Raw genomic sequence first — 12,591 nt, 5'->3', positions numbered from 1 at the left:
CATTCCATCTTCGCTGCCTCCGGAGAATACTTGGCATCAGGTGGCAGGACCGTATCTCCAACACAGAAGTCCTCGAGGCGGCCAACATCCCCAGCTTGTACACACTACTGAGTCAGCGGCGCTTGAGATGGCTTGGCCATGTGAGCCGCATGGAAGATGGCAGGATCCCCAAAGACACATTGTACAGCGAGCTCGCCACTGGTATCAGACCCACTGGCCGTCCACATCTCTGCAAACGCGACATGAAATCCTGTGACATTGATCACAAGTCGTGGGAGTCAGTTGCCAGCGTTCGCCAGAGCTGGCGGGCAGCCATAAAGACAGGGCTAAAATGTGGCGAGTCGAAGAGACTTAGCAGTTGGCAGGAAAAAAGACAGAGGCGCAAGGGGAGAGCCAACTGTGTAACAGCCCCGACAAACAAATTTCTCTGCAGCACCTGTGGAAGAGCCTGTCACTCTAGAATTGGCCTTTATAGCCAGTCCAGGCGCTGCTTCACAAACCACTGACCACCTCCAGGCGCGTATCCATTGTCTCTCGAGATAAGGAGGCCCAAAAGAAAAAATAAAGACTAAAAAACATTCTCTGATACATGCTGCCTGAGTGGTATTACACAGGTTCCAGCCCCTCGGTTCACTCTGGACCTTACACTGTGGTCTTTCCCCATTGAACCTTTGTGGCGGCTGCCCCAAGCTTTAGTGCATCCCTCAGCACGTAGTCCTGGACCTTGGAATGTGCCAGGCTGCAACACTTGGTCATCACAGTTCTTTGCACTGGAAGACCAACAGGTTTTGGGCAGAATAAAGAGCACCATTCATCGAGTTTGATGGTCCTCCAGCAACAGTTAATGTTTATCTCGGTATGTGTCCCTGGGAACAGCTCGTAGAGTCCTGGGTTAAGTAACTGCTCGGGATGAACCTGGACAAAAACCACTGCATCTCTTTCCAGACCTGCTTTGCAAAGGCATATTCCAAATGGATGGTCTCTTCCTTACCGCAGCCTCCTCGAGGGCAGCGTGTGGAGGCAGTAACACTCCGGGCGTGCAAGAAGGATCTGATGGGGGGGCCCTTCTCACCATCAGCCAAGATACATCTTGGTGCTTGTTTGAAAATTCTGGCGATGAGGCATTCCGCCAAATGAGTTTGACAGTCTTCTCGGGGAACCATCTGACATAATCCACCATTTCCTTTCCACACAGGGCCTCCAAGACATTACATGCAGACCACTGCCATGATGGTCTTGTGATCAAAGATGTTTTTCTGCACAAACCTTTCCACGAAGGATAGGTGGTACAGCATTCCGTGGCAATGTGGCAAGACCCATCCTTCGCAACACCGGGGACAGATAGAACCTCAGCACGTAGTGACACTTGGTGTTTGCGTACCGAGTGTCTACGCATGGCTTGATGCAGCCGCAGACAACAGTGGCCATCAGGATGAGGCCGACGTTGCGTACGTTTCTTTCCCTCTTTATCCAGAGGTTTGAACATTGTGTCCCTGCGGACACGGTCCATTTTCAATCTCCAGATAAAGTGGAAGAAGGCTCAGGTGACCGCCACGGTGCAGGAGTGGGGTCTAGGCCACACCTGTGCCACGTACGGCAACAACGTGAGTGTCTCGACCTGATGACCAGGTTCTTACCTGCAATGAAGAGAGAACTCTGCTCCCACATGCCCTGCCCAGTTTCTGTTTCACCATGGCTATATGATCCTTCCAGTGTTTGGCACACACCCTGGCCCCTCCAAACTATATCCCCAGCACCTTCAGGTACCTGAAGGTGAAGGGGACAAAGAATCAGTTGGTCCAGTTTCCAGAGGGGGGGGGTTCTCCCCACCTTTTTGGCCTTTTAGCCTGGCACCAGGAACCCCGCCCCCAGCACAAAATCCATGGTCTTGCTCTTGCTGTGATTTACTTTTGTTGCCGAGACCAGTTCGAACTGGTCACAGACACTCATCAGCCTGCGTACTGACAGCGGATCCGAGCAGAAGTCAGCGACGCCGTCCAGGTACAGGGAGGCTTTGACCTGTGTGCCTCTGCTGCCTGGGGTTGTCACCCCTCTAATGCCTGCATCCTTACTGATGGACTCAGCAAAAGGTTCAATACATCACATGAACAAGACAGGGTAGAGAGGACAGACCTGCCTGACTCCAGATTTGATCCCATCCATTGGCCAGGTTTCTATGTCTCCCCCAAGGCAGGATCGGAGGTGGAGGGCACGGAGAATTGTGGTGGGGGGCAGCAGGGCGGGGGGCCCATTGCCTTCCTGTCGCCCAGCGATCTTCCTGGCAGACAATGGCCTTCCCACCCAGAGGCCAATTGAGGCCCTTAAGTGGCCTATAAAGGGCCTGTTCCTGTCGCCACTGGGATCTTACTTGCGGCAGGAGAGGCCTCCGCCATGCGGGGAGGATGCCTTGTAAAACAGGGATCAAAGGCAGAGGCAGGGCTCTCCCCACCTTTTTGGCCTTTTGGCCTGGCACCAGGAGCCCCACCTCCAGCACAAAATCCAGCCTACAGATTGAGACTGCACTACTGATATTTGTGTAGAGCAGTTGGCTCCAACTGTGGATTCCCTCCCCAAACCCCATTTTGGAGAGCATGTCCATCAGGTAGGTGTGTGATATTCTGTCAAAGGCCTTCTCCTGGTCCACGTTGATGAGACAGGTGTCCACCCCCATGTCCCGTACATAGGCAATCATATCAGAGTAGCGTGAGGCTGTCAGTGATCTTGCTGCTGGATACAGCGCAGGTCTGATCGGGGTGAATCACCAACTCCAGAGCACACTTGACCCGATTGGCAATGACCTTGGACAAAATTTTGTAGTCCACATTAAGCAGTCAATTTCTGGTTTCCTTCCTCTCCACCTTCTGCTGTAGGTGAGGGTGATGATGTCATTTCTCATGGAACTTGACATGCTGCCAGCCAGAAGCATACATTTTCCAGTCTGGGCCAATCCAGTCCACCCAGAGTCGATTACAACTCAGCCAGTAAACTATCACTTCTGGGAGTTTTTGTCAGCTTTTGTTAGCTCGTCCAGAGTTAGCAGTTTGTTAGAACTATGTTTGCTAACTTGCTTGGACCTACTGCTGGAGGTTTTAATTCATGACCTCTCATCGACAACTACCCACAGGGTCAAATAACGTCTCTTTCTTCAAAAGTTCCAGCTATTTTTAGAACTAACACAAGTTTATTCAAATGTTTATCCAATTCCCTTTTGAAAGTTACTACTGAATCTGCTTCCACCACCTTTTCAGGTTGCGCATTCCAGATCACAACAATTCATTGTGTAAAAAATTTCTTTTGACCTCACCATTGACCCATTTACCAATTACCTTGAATGGACTTTATCTCTGGACTCTCTCACATCATTTCCTACTTATCTCAGTTTATGACCAGGGCATGACTCTCTGTGTACATGTGTGTGTGTGTATATTTTGGGTACCACTCCAGATCCAAGACTGTGGATTCCATCCCCAATTTTTTTGTCACCTCTCAGTCTCTTATTTCCTGTCTCGTCCCCTTCCACTCACCCAGTCAGCCATTTAGGACTGAGATGAGGAGACATTTCTTCACTCAAGAAGTTGTGAATCTTTGGAATTCCCGGAGTCATTGAGTATATTCAAGACAGGGATCGATTGATTTTTGGACACTGAGGGAATCAAGGGATTTGGGGAGCGGGTGGGAAAGTGGAGTTGAAGTAGACTGGCCATGATGTTGAATGGTGGAGCAGACTTGAGTGGCCGTATGGCCCATTTCAGCTCCCATTTCTTATGTTCTAATGCCACCTTTAATTTCTCACATTACACATTTCCTACTCCAATCTTGAATCCCTCCTGGAATAAGCCCACAGCTTCCCTCTGTACCTCTCTTGGTATTCTCTATTGAGGCATTTGCTGCTGCCACCTCATGAGTAACAACCCGAAATACACCTTCCTCCACTCTTGCTAACCTTCCTGCCCAGCGCACCAGCTGGCAGCTAACCTAGCTGACCCCCCTGTACTCACTCACTGCACCCACTACTGCCAGCGGATCAACAATTTCTGCCTCTCTCCATATTTCCTTCCAGAATGTCCAATCACTCATGGACAAGGTCCTTATGCTTCCATGGTCTTCTTGTGAGTGATTGCATTGACATCATGGCTTTCTCTAAAACTTGGCTCGTGGTGATGAAAAGTTGCCACTTGTTGAAAGCCTCCCCGCCTGGCTATCCCTTTAGCCACCCACCCCTCACAATCTGCCAAGGCGCTGTGATCCTTAATCATCAAATCACCCCTTAGTCACTTCTCCCACTCCAACACCATCTCCTTCATTGATAACCGTACCTAGTTCCACGCATCTCATCTCTCTTCTAAAATCTATGTCCTCCACTCACCCACCTCCGCCCCCTGAGTTCACTTTGTCCAAAATTGGCTGGCCCATAGAAGTCAGAGGGTGGTAGTAGATGGAAAGTACTCAGCATGGAGCTCGGTGACCAGTGGTGTTCCGCAGGGATCTGTTCTGGGACCTCTGCTCTTTGTGATTTTTATAAATGACTTGGATGAGGAAGTGGAAGGCTGGGTTAGCAAGTTTGCCGATGACACGAAGGTTGCTGGAGTTGTGGATAGTGTGGAAGGCTGTTGTAGGTTGCAACGGGACATTGACAGGATGCAGAGCTGGGCTGAGAAGTGGCAGATGGAGTTCAACCTGGAAAAGTGTGAAGTGATTCATTTTGGAAGGTCGAATTTGAATGCGGAATACAGGCTTAAAGACAGAATTCTTGGTAGTGTGAAGGAACAGAGGGATCTTGGGATCCATGTCCATAGATCACTCAAAGTTGCCACCCAAGTTGATAGGGTTGTTAAGAAGGCGTATGGTGTGTTGGCTTTCATTAACAGGGGGATTGAGTTTAAGAGCCGCGAGGTTATGCTGCAGCTCTATAAGGCCCTGGTTCGACCACACTTGGAATATTGTGTTCAGTTCTGGTCACCTCATTATAGGAAGGATGTGGAAGTTTTAGAGAGGGTGCAGAGGAGATTTACCAGGATGCTGCCTGGACTGGAGGGCATGTCCTACGAAGAAAGATTGAGGGAGCTAGGGCTTTTCTCACTGGAGCGAAGAAGGATGTGAGGTGATTTGATAGAGGGGTACAAAATGATGAGAGGCATAGATAGAGTGGATAGCCAGAGACTTTTTCCCAGGGTGGAAAGGGCTGTCACCAGGGGGCATAATTTTAAGGTGATTGGAGGAAGGTTTCGGGGAGATGTCAGAGGTAGGTTCTTTACACAGAGAGTGGTGGGTGCGTGGAATGCGCTGCCAGCGGTGGTAGTAGAAGCAGATACATTAGGGGTATTTAAGCGACTCTTGGATAGGTACATGGATGATAGTAGAATGAAGGGTAGGTAGTTAGTTTGATCATAGAGTAGGTTAAAGGTTCGGCACAACAACGTGGGCCGAAGGGCCTGTACTGTGCTGTACTGTTCTATGATCTATGTTCTATGTTCTATGAAACTCACCCCTTACTTTCCTTATCTCACAAAACTGCATACCACACAATTTACCAAACCCACCAAGCCAAATTCTGTCTGAGGATACCCCAGTCCAATTCTGTTCTTCCTCCTGCCCTAGTCCTGCTTGATATCACAGCTAGCTGCCCATGGGGAGGCAATGGTGTAGTGGTAATATTGCTAAGCCAGCAATACAGGGTCCAGGCTAGTACCTTACCATCATTGGTTCAAATCCCACTATAGGGGATGGTGAGATTTGAGTTCACCTAATAAGTCTGGAATTAAAAGTTAGTCTAATGATGACCATGAAACCATTGTCAATTGTTGTGAACACCCATCTGGTTTACTAGTATCCTTTCGGGAAGAAAATCTGCTGTCATTACTTGGTCTGATCTGGCCTACTTGTGACTCCAGAGCCACAGCAATGTGGTTGATTCTTAAATGCTGTCTGAATTTTACCCGGAGGGTGGTTGGAATCTGGAACGCACTGCCTGAAGGGGTGGTAGAGGTAGGAACCATCACAACATTTAAGAAGTATTTAGATGAACACTTGAAACGCCATAGCATACAAGGCTGTGGGCCAAGTGCTGGAAAATGGGATTAGAATAGTTTGGTGCTTGATGGCCGGTACAGACACGATGGGCCGAAGGGCCTGTTTCTGTGCTGTATGACTCTATGACTAATTGACCCACTCAGTTTAAGGGCAATTAGGGACGGGCAATAAACGTTGGCCAAGCTAGCGACACCCACAAGCGAATAATAATAAAAGTTCTTCACCTTCACTTCCACAATTATAAAAGAGAAACTTTACATTTGTTGCTTATCTCCAGTTCACATGGTTTGAGAAACTGTGAAAAAGTGGGCATGTTGCCTCTTGTTCCTTTCAATTTATGCTGATTAATTTTGTTCCTGTCCTCAAAGGCCCATCTTCCTCTTTCTCTGGAGGCGCTGCAGCGTTTAATCTGTTAATTGGGAGACTGTCACTATTGTCAGGCTAGGTCTTCGCTACCAAGTTTCAACAGAATTCTACAAGAAAAATCCATCGAAATTACCTTGAACATTTAGGGCAGGACTTCCAACACTCCCCAACAAAATCTAAACTCATTTCCCTGGGCCAATGTTCATTCACTATGCACAGGCTGCTCCCAATGGGATTCCCCCATCTTATCTAAAACTCTGTTGCCCATATCCTAACTTGCATTCAGTACCATTCACCCACCACCCCTGTGCTCATTACTAGTTTGGTTCCTGGTCTGGATTTTAAAATTCTCGTCCTTGTTTTCAAATCCCTTCCTGACCTCGCCTCTCCCTATCTCCTTCAGCTCAACAACCCTCCGAGATACCTGCACTGTTTCATATGAGCATCCCCGATTTTAATCGCTCCACCTTTGGCAGCCATGCTTTCAGCTGCATAGGCCCTAAGCTCTGGAATTCCCTTCCTAAACCTCTCTGCCTCGCTACCTCTCTCTCCTCCTTTAAGTTGCTCCCTAAAACCTACCTCTTTGACCGAGTTTTTGGTCACCTGCCCTAACGTCTCCCAAATGGCTTGGTGTCAAATGTTGTTTGATAATGCTCCTGTAAGGCTCGTGGGGATGTTTCCCACATTAAAGGCGCTATATAAATGCTGTAGATGGAGGCTTAGTTTGTGGGCAAGGGGAACGGGAGATACGGAATATGTGGTCTCAATCTTACTGGGAAAGAGAGGCAGGGGCTCCTTGCACTTGTTGGAGGTGAAGGTGGAGGGGCTGAGAGAATGAGCTCTCAGGAGACCATTGGCAGTTCAGAAAAGGAGTCAGAGGTTATTTTTTTTTTCCATTCGGATCCTATAGTAAGTGGCTTTGGCAGATGAGAACGAAGCCTGATAGTGCTTGATATGGTCCAGCCAGATCTGGGGAAGTAAAAGCAAAATACTGCGGATGCTGGAAATCTGAAATAAAAACAAGAAATGCTGGAACCACTCAGCAGGTCTGGCAGCATCTGTGGAAAGAGAAGCAGAGTTAACGTTTTGGGTCAGTGACTCTTCATCGGAACTGACAAATATTAGACAAGTCACAGGTTATAAGCAGGTGAGGTGGGGGTGGGGCAAGAGATAACAAATGAGGTCTAGATTGGACCAGGCCACATAGCTGACCAAAAGGTCACGGAGCAAAGGCAAACAATATGTTAATGGTGTGTTGAAAGACAAAGCATTAGTACAGATTAGGTGTGAATACACTGAATATTGAACAGCAGCAAGTGCAAACCTGAAAAAAAACAGTGGGTAAGCAAACTGAACAAACTAAGATGAAATGAAATAAATGCAAAAAAAGATTGTAAAAAATGTAAAAAAGATTGTAAAAAAAAAAGGAAGAAAAAAAATAACTAAAAATGAAAGTATGAAAAAATGAGTGGTTCCAGCATTTCTTGTTTTTATTTCAGATCTGGGGAAGGATGGTTTAAACCAGTTGTGCCTCAGATACGTTCAGATCTGTGCCCCTTTAACTAACTGCATTAAAGGGCGCTATATCAATGCAAGTTGTTTTTGCTGTTGAGAGGGAAATTCCCAGTTCCAACACCTGAAGGGAAGGCAACACCACTTAAAAGAGGCAGAAGAGCCCCATTGGGCTCGGCCAAGCTCCCAGCTGTAGGCCTCAGCTATGACTGTGATCTCAGCAGGCAAGTGCTGGGCCCAGATAAGAGGGACAGCATTTACTACAGGCCCCCTTGCCCCTATCACCAACAACTTCCACACGGCAGGCCCAGGAGGCCAAGGTAACCAGAGCAAATGTTGTGACATTCTGGCCTGGGACATGGCCCCTTGCCCACCAACACGAGGATGAGCAAGGAGCAGATTAGTGGCTTCCCCAGTAGGAACGTTGGGATGAACATCCCGTTTGGAGGGAGTGATGGCTACAGCAGTCCTGATTGCTGGAATGACACTTTATTCCTCAGTCCCTCTCGGGTATGGTTGCACAGGAGGACTCCGGGCTTCATGCCGTCTCTTCTTTTTTATCCACCTGGCAATTTTCGTTGTCAATGTATTCCCCATTTTCTCCTTTCTCTTTCCCGAGGGTGTTGCTGGGTGCCAGTTGCCTGTGAGAGTGCGTGTAGGTTGGCTATTTAACCGTGGTGTGCATCATAGCCAAGCACAATTCCCTGTCCTCACCAAACATACATGGATTTTCCAACAGCAGTCACTGGGTAATGATTATCATGCCCAGTCCAAAGTACTGAGATCAATTGTAACACCTTGCCTACTGGCCTATCAGAGATCAGCTCACACACCCCACACCAACTTGGTCCTAATAGCTCAATATCAAGCCTGGCATCTGCCGGGGGGCGGTGGGTGGAATCCTCCCAGAGATAAACACAGCTGACTGGCTCACGGTTTTGTGTATCATATGGGATTTCAATGTTGGCAAATGCATGGTCATCCACTTTGGACCTAAAAAGGATAGAGCAGGGCACTTTCTAAATGGTGAACATCTAAAAACAGTGGGGGTCCAAAGAGACTTGGGGTCCTGGTACTCATATCATTAAAACATCATGAACAGACGCAGAAAATAATCAGAAACGCCTTCACATGTATAGGACAAGAATACAAGGGGTAGAAGTTATAATTCAGCTACACAAAGCTCAGGTTGGACCACACCTGCATTTCTGGGCACCACAATGTGAGAAGGATATTGGCATTAGAGGGAGTACAGCACAGATTTACCAGAATGATACGTGGACACCAAGAGTTAAACTATGAGGAGAGATTATACAAACTACGGTAATATTTGTAGTATATGTCACAGCTGAGCATTTTGTATCATATTGCCCTCTCTGCTGCCCTCACTGTTTGAGGAGGTGTTTTTTTATTGATTCATGGGATGTGGGCATCACTGGCTAGGTCAGCATTTATTGCCCATCCCTAATTGCCCTTGAGAAGGTGGTGGTGAGCTGCCTTCTTGAATCGCTGCAGACCTAGCGTTATAGGTACACCCACAGTGCTGTTAGGAAGGGAATTCCAGAATTTTGACCCAGCGACTGTGAAGGAACGCCAATATAGTTCCAAGTCGGGTTGGTGTGTGGCTTGGAGGGGAACTTGCAGGTGGTGGTGTTCCCATGTATCTGCTGCTCTTGTCCTTCGAGGTGGTGGAGGTTGTAGGTTTGGAAGGTGCTGTCTAAGGAGTCTTGGTGAGTTGCTGCAGTGCATCTTGTAAATGCTACTCACTGCTGCCACTGTGCGTTGCTGGTGTAGGAAGTGAATGTTGAAGGTGGTGAATGAGGTGCCAATCAAGCGGGCTGCTTTTTCCTGGTTGGTGTTGAGCTTCTTGAGTGTTGTTGGAGCTGTACCCATCCAGGCAAGTGGAGAGTATTCCATCACACTCCTGACTTGTGCCTTGTAGATGATGGACGGGCTTTGGGGAGACAGGAGGTGAGTTATTCATCGAAGATTTCCTAGCCTCTGACCTGCTCTTGTAGCCATGGTATTTATATGGCTGGTCCAATTCAATGTCTGGTCAATGGTAACCCCCAGGATGTTGGTAGTGGGAGATTCAGTGATGGTAATGCCATTGAATGTCAAGGGGAGATGGTAAAATTCTCTCTTGTTTGAGATGGACATTGCCTGGCACTTGTGTGGCACGAATGTTACTTGCCACTTATCAGCCCAAGCCTGGATATTGTCCAGGTCTTGTGCATCTGGACATGGACTGCTTCAGTATCTGAGGAGTCGCGAATGGTGCTGAACATTGTGGAATCATCAGCGAACATCCCCACTTCTGACCTTATGAGGGAGGGAAGGTCATTGGTGAAGCAGCTGAAGATGGTTGGACCTAGGACACTACCTTGAGGAATTCCAGCAGTGATGTCCTGGGACTGAGTTGATTGACCTCCAACAATGACAACCATCTTCCTTCGTGCTAGGTATGACTCCAACCAGCAGAGAGTTTTCTCCCTGATTCCCATTGGCTCCAGTTTTGCTAGGGCCCCTTGATGCCATACTCAGCCAAATGCTGCCTTGATGTCAAGGGCAGTCACTCTCACCTTACTTCTGGAGTTCAGCTCTTTTACCCAAGGTTGGACCAGGGCTGTAATGAGGCCAGGAGCTGAGTGACTCTGGCGGAACCCAGACTGAGCATCAGTGAATAGGTCATTGCTGAGCAAGTGCCGCTTGATAGATCTGTCAACCACCCCTTCCATCACTTTGCTGACGTTAACAAAATTTGTTCAATAATGGCTGCTGGCTGTGAGTCCACATGTTAGCTTTACTGAGTGAAATACACACAACAGAAAGATGATGATGAGATGGGATTGAAATCTTTTTTACATTTCATTTGAGAAATTGCGATCTGAAGACCATTGTGATACTTCTTGGAACTCCCAAAGTTGATTTTGAGGAAGTTTGGGGTTGAAAGATAGTTCCGTGTGGGTACACATCGTCTTTCGGTACAACTAAGTGAGTCAGCACGGTACATAATTTATTCAAAAAAGTCACTGAAGATATATTTTGGGACAATGGGGAAGTCAACCCTAACAAAGAGGACTGCTGTAATTATGAACAAAGGTTGTAACCATTTGCTGTCAGCCAATAAAATAGGGGATGAGGATAAAGTTAATGTTTTCCTCACCATGATGGGGGCAGATGCTTTTGAGATGGTGTTCAACCAATGTTGCCCATGAGACCCCAGTACTTTAGGTTATTCTGATATTAATGAGATTCTGGACTCATATCATGGCACAACTAAGAATGAAATTGTGCTGCGAGTTACTTTCCATGAAAGGAAGCAGTTGCCAAGTGAGTCGATTGCAGATTATATTAGTTTAGTTTAGTGATACAGCACTGAAACAGGCCCTTCGGCCCACCGAGTCTGTGCCGACCATCAACCACCCATTTATACTAATCCTACACTGATCCCATATTCCTACCACATCCCCACCTGTCCCTATATTTCCCTACCACCTACCTATACTAGTGGTAATTTATAATGGCCAATTTACCTACCAACCTGCAAGTCTTTTGGCTTGTGGGAGGAAACCGGAGCACCCAGAGAAAACCCACGCAGACACAGGGAGAACTTGCAAACTCCACACAGGCAGTACCCGGAATCGAACCCGGGTCGCTGGAGCTGTGAGGCTGCGGTGCTAACCACTGCGCCACTGTGCCGCCCTTAAAGAACTTAAAGAAATTCTCTCATCACTGTGGTTATGCCACGAACTTAGAAGTCAACTTTAGAGACACGTTCTGATGAAAGGTCACAGAAGTGAAAACGTGAACTTTGTTTCTCTCTTCACAGATGCTGCCACACCTGCTGAGTATTTCCAGCACTTTCTGTTTTTGTTTTATATTGGAGACACCCTTGTTGGAGGTCCAAAGGACAGTAAAATCCAGGCCAAGCTTTTGAGTAAAGGCAATAAGCTGACATTGAAGGAGGCCTGCGATGAGACCACAGCCATGGAAATGGCAGCAAGAGATAGTGACAGATTGCAAGGAAGTTCTTTTCCTGAGCCAGCAGAGGAGGTCCACCAGATTTCAGCAGAAACCAAGTAGCCAAGTTCACAGACTCAAGAATCAGAAATGGCCTAGCAAGCCATTCTGTTGTCAATGGCAACTAGGAATGGGCAACAAATGCTGGCCTTGCCAGTGATGCCCACATCTAATGAAAGAATAGAATGAAAATTTAGATGTTACCATTACCATGGAAACCACCAACTATCTAAATGTCCCCATTTGCAGCCTATGGGAAAGTCATGCCATCCAGATAGAATGCCGGAGTAGAGGAAACAATAATGCTCCTGGTCGCAGAAAAGTTCCAGCAATGCACCAGGTCGAGGTCGTGGTAGGCCTAAAGCTAGTTCAAGAGCCTGGAAATCCTCGAATGAGCACATGATAGATCTGGAAACAGAAGTTGATGTTATCAAGCAGGAAGATCAAGAGTTGTACTCAGTCAGAGAGCAAGAAAAACAGCACATGGAAGATGGAGTAAAAGGGCTGAAATATAATTCCAGTGCTCACACTAAAAATGGAATTCGGAGATTCACAACTTACTTTCATCATTGATACAGCTGCAGCAGTGTCTGGTATCTCAAAAGGAGAGTACAAGAAGTCCCTTATGCAAAACTGGTGTGAAACTGAGCAGTCATTCCA

Source organism: Heterodontus francisci, chromosome 1, assembly GCF_036365525.1.
Source record: "Heterodontus francisci isolate sHetFra1 chromosome 1, sHetFra1.hap1, whole genome shotgun sequence".
Taxonomy (NCBI): Eukaryota; Metazoa; Chordata; class Chondrichthyes; order Heterodontiformes; family Heterodontidae; genus Heterodontus; species Heterodontus francisci.
Note: the sequence above shows the minus strand (reverse complement) of the source record.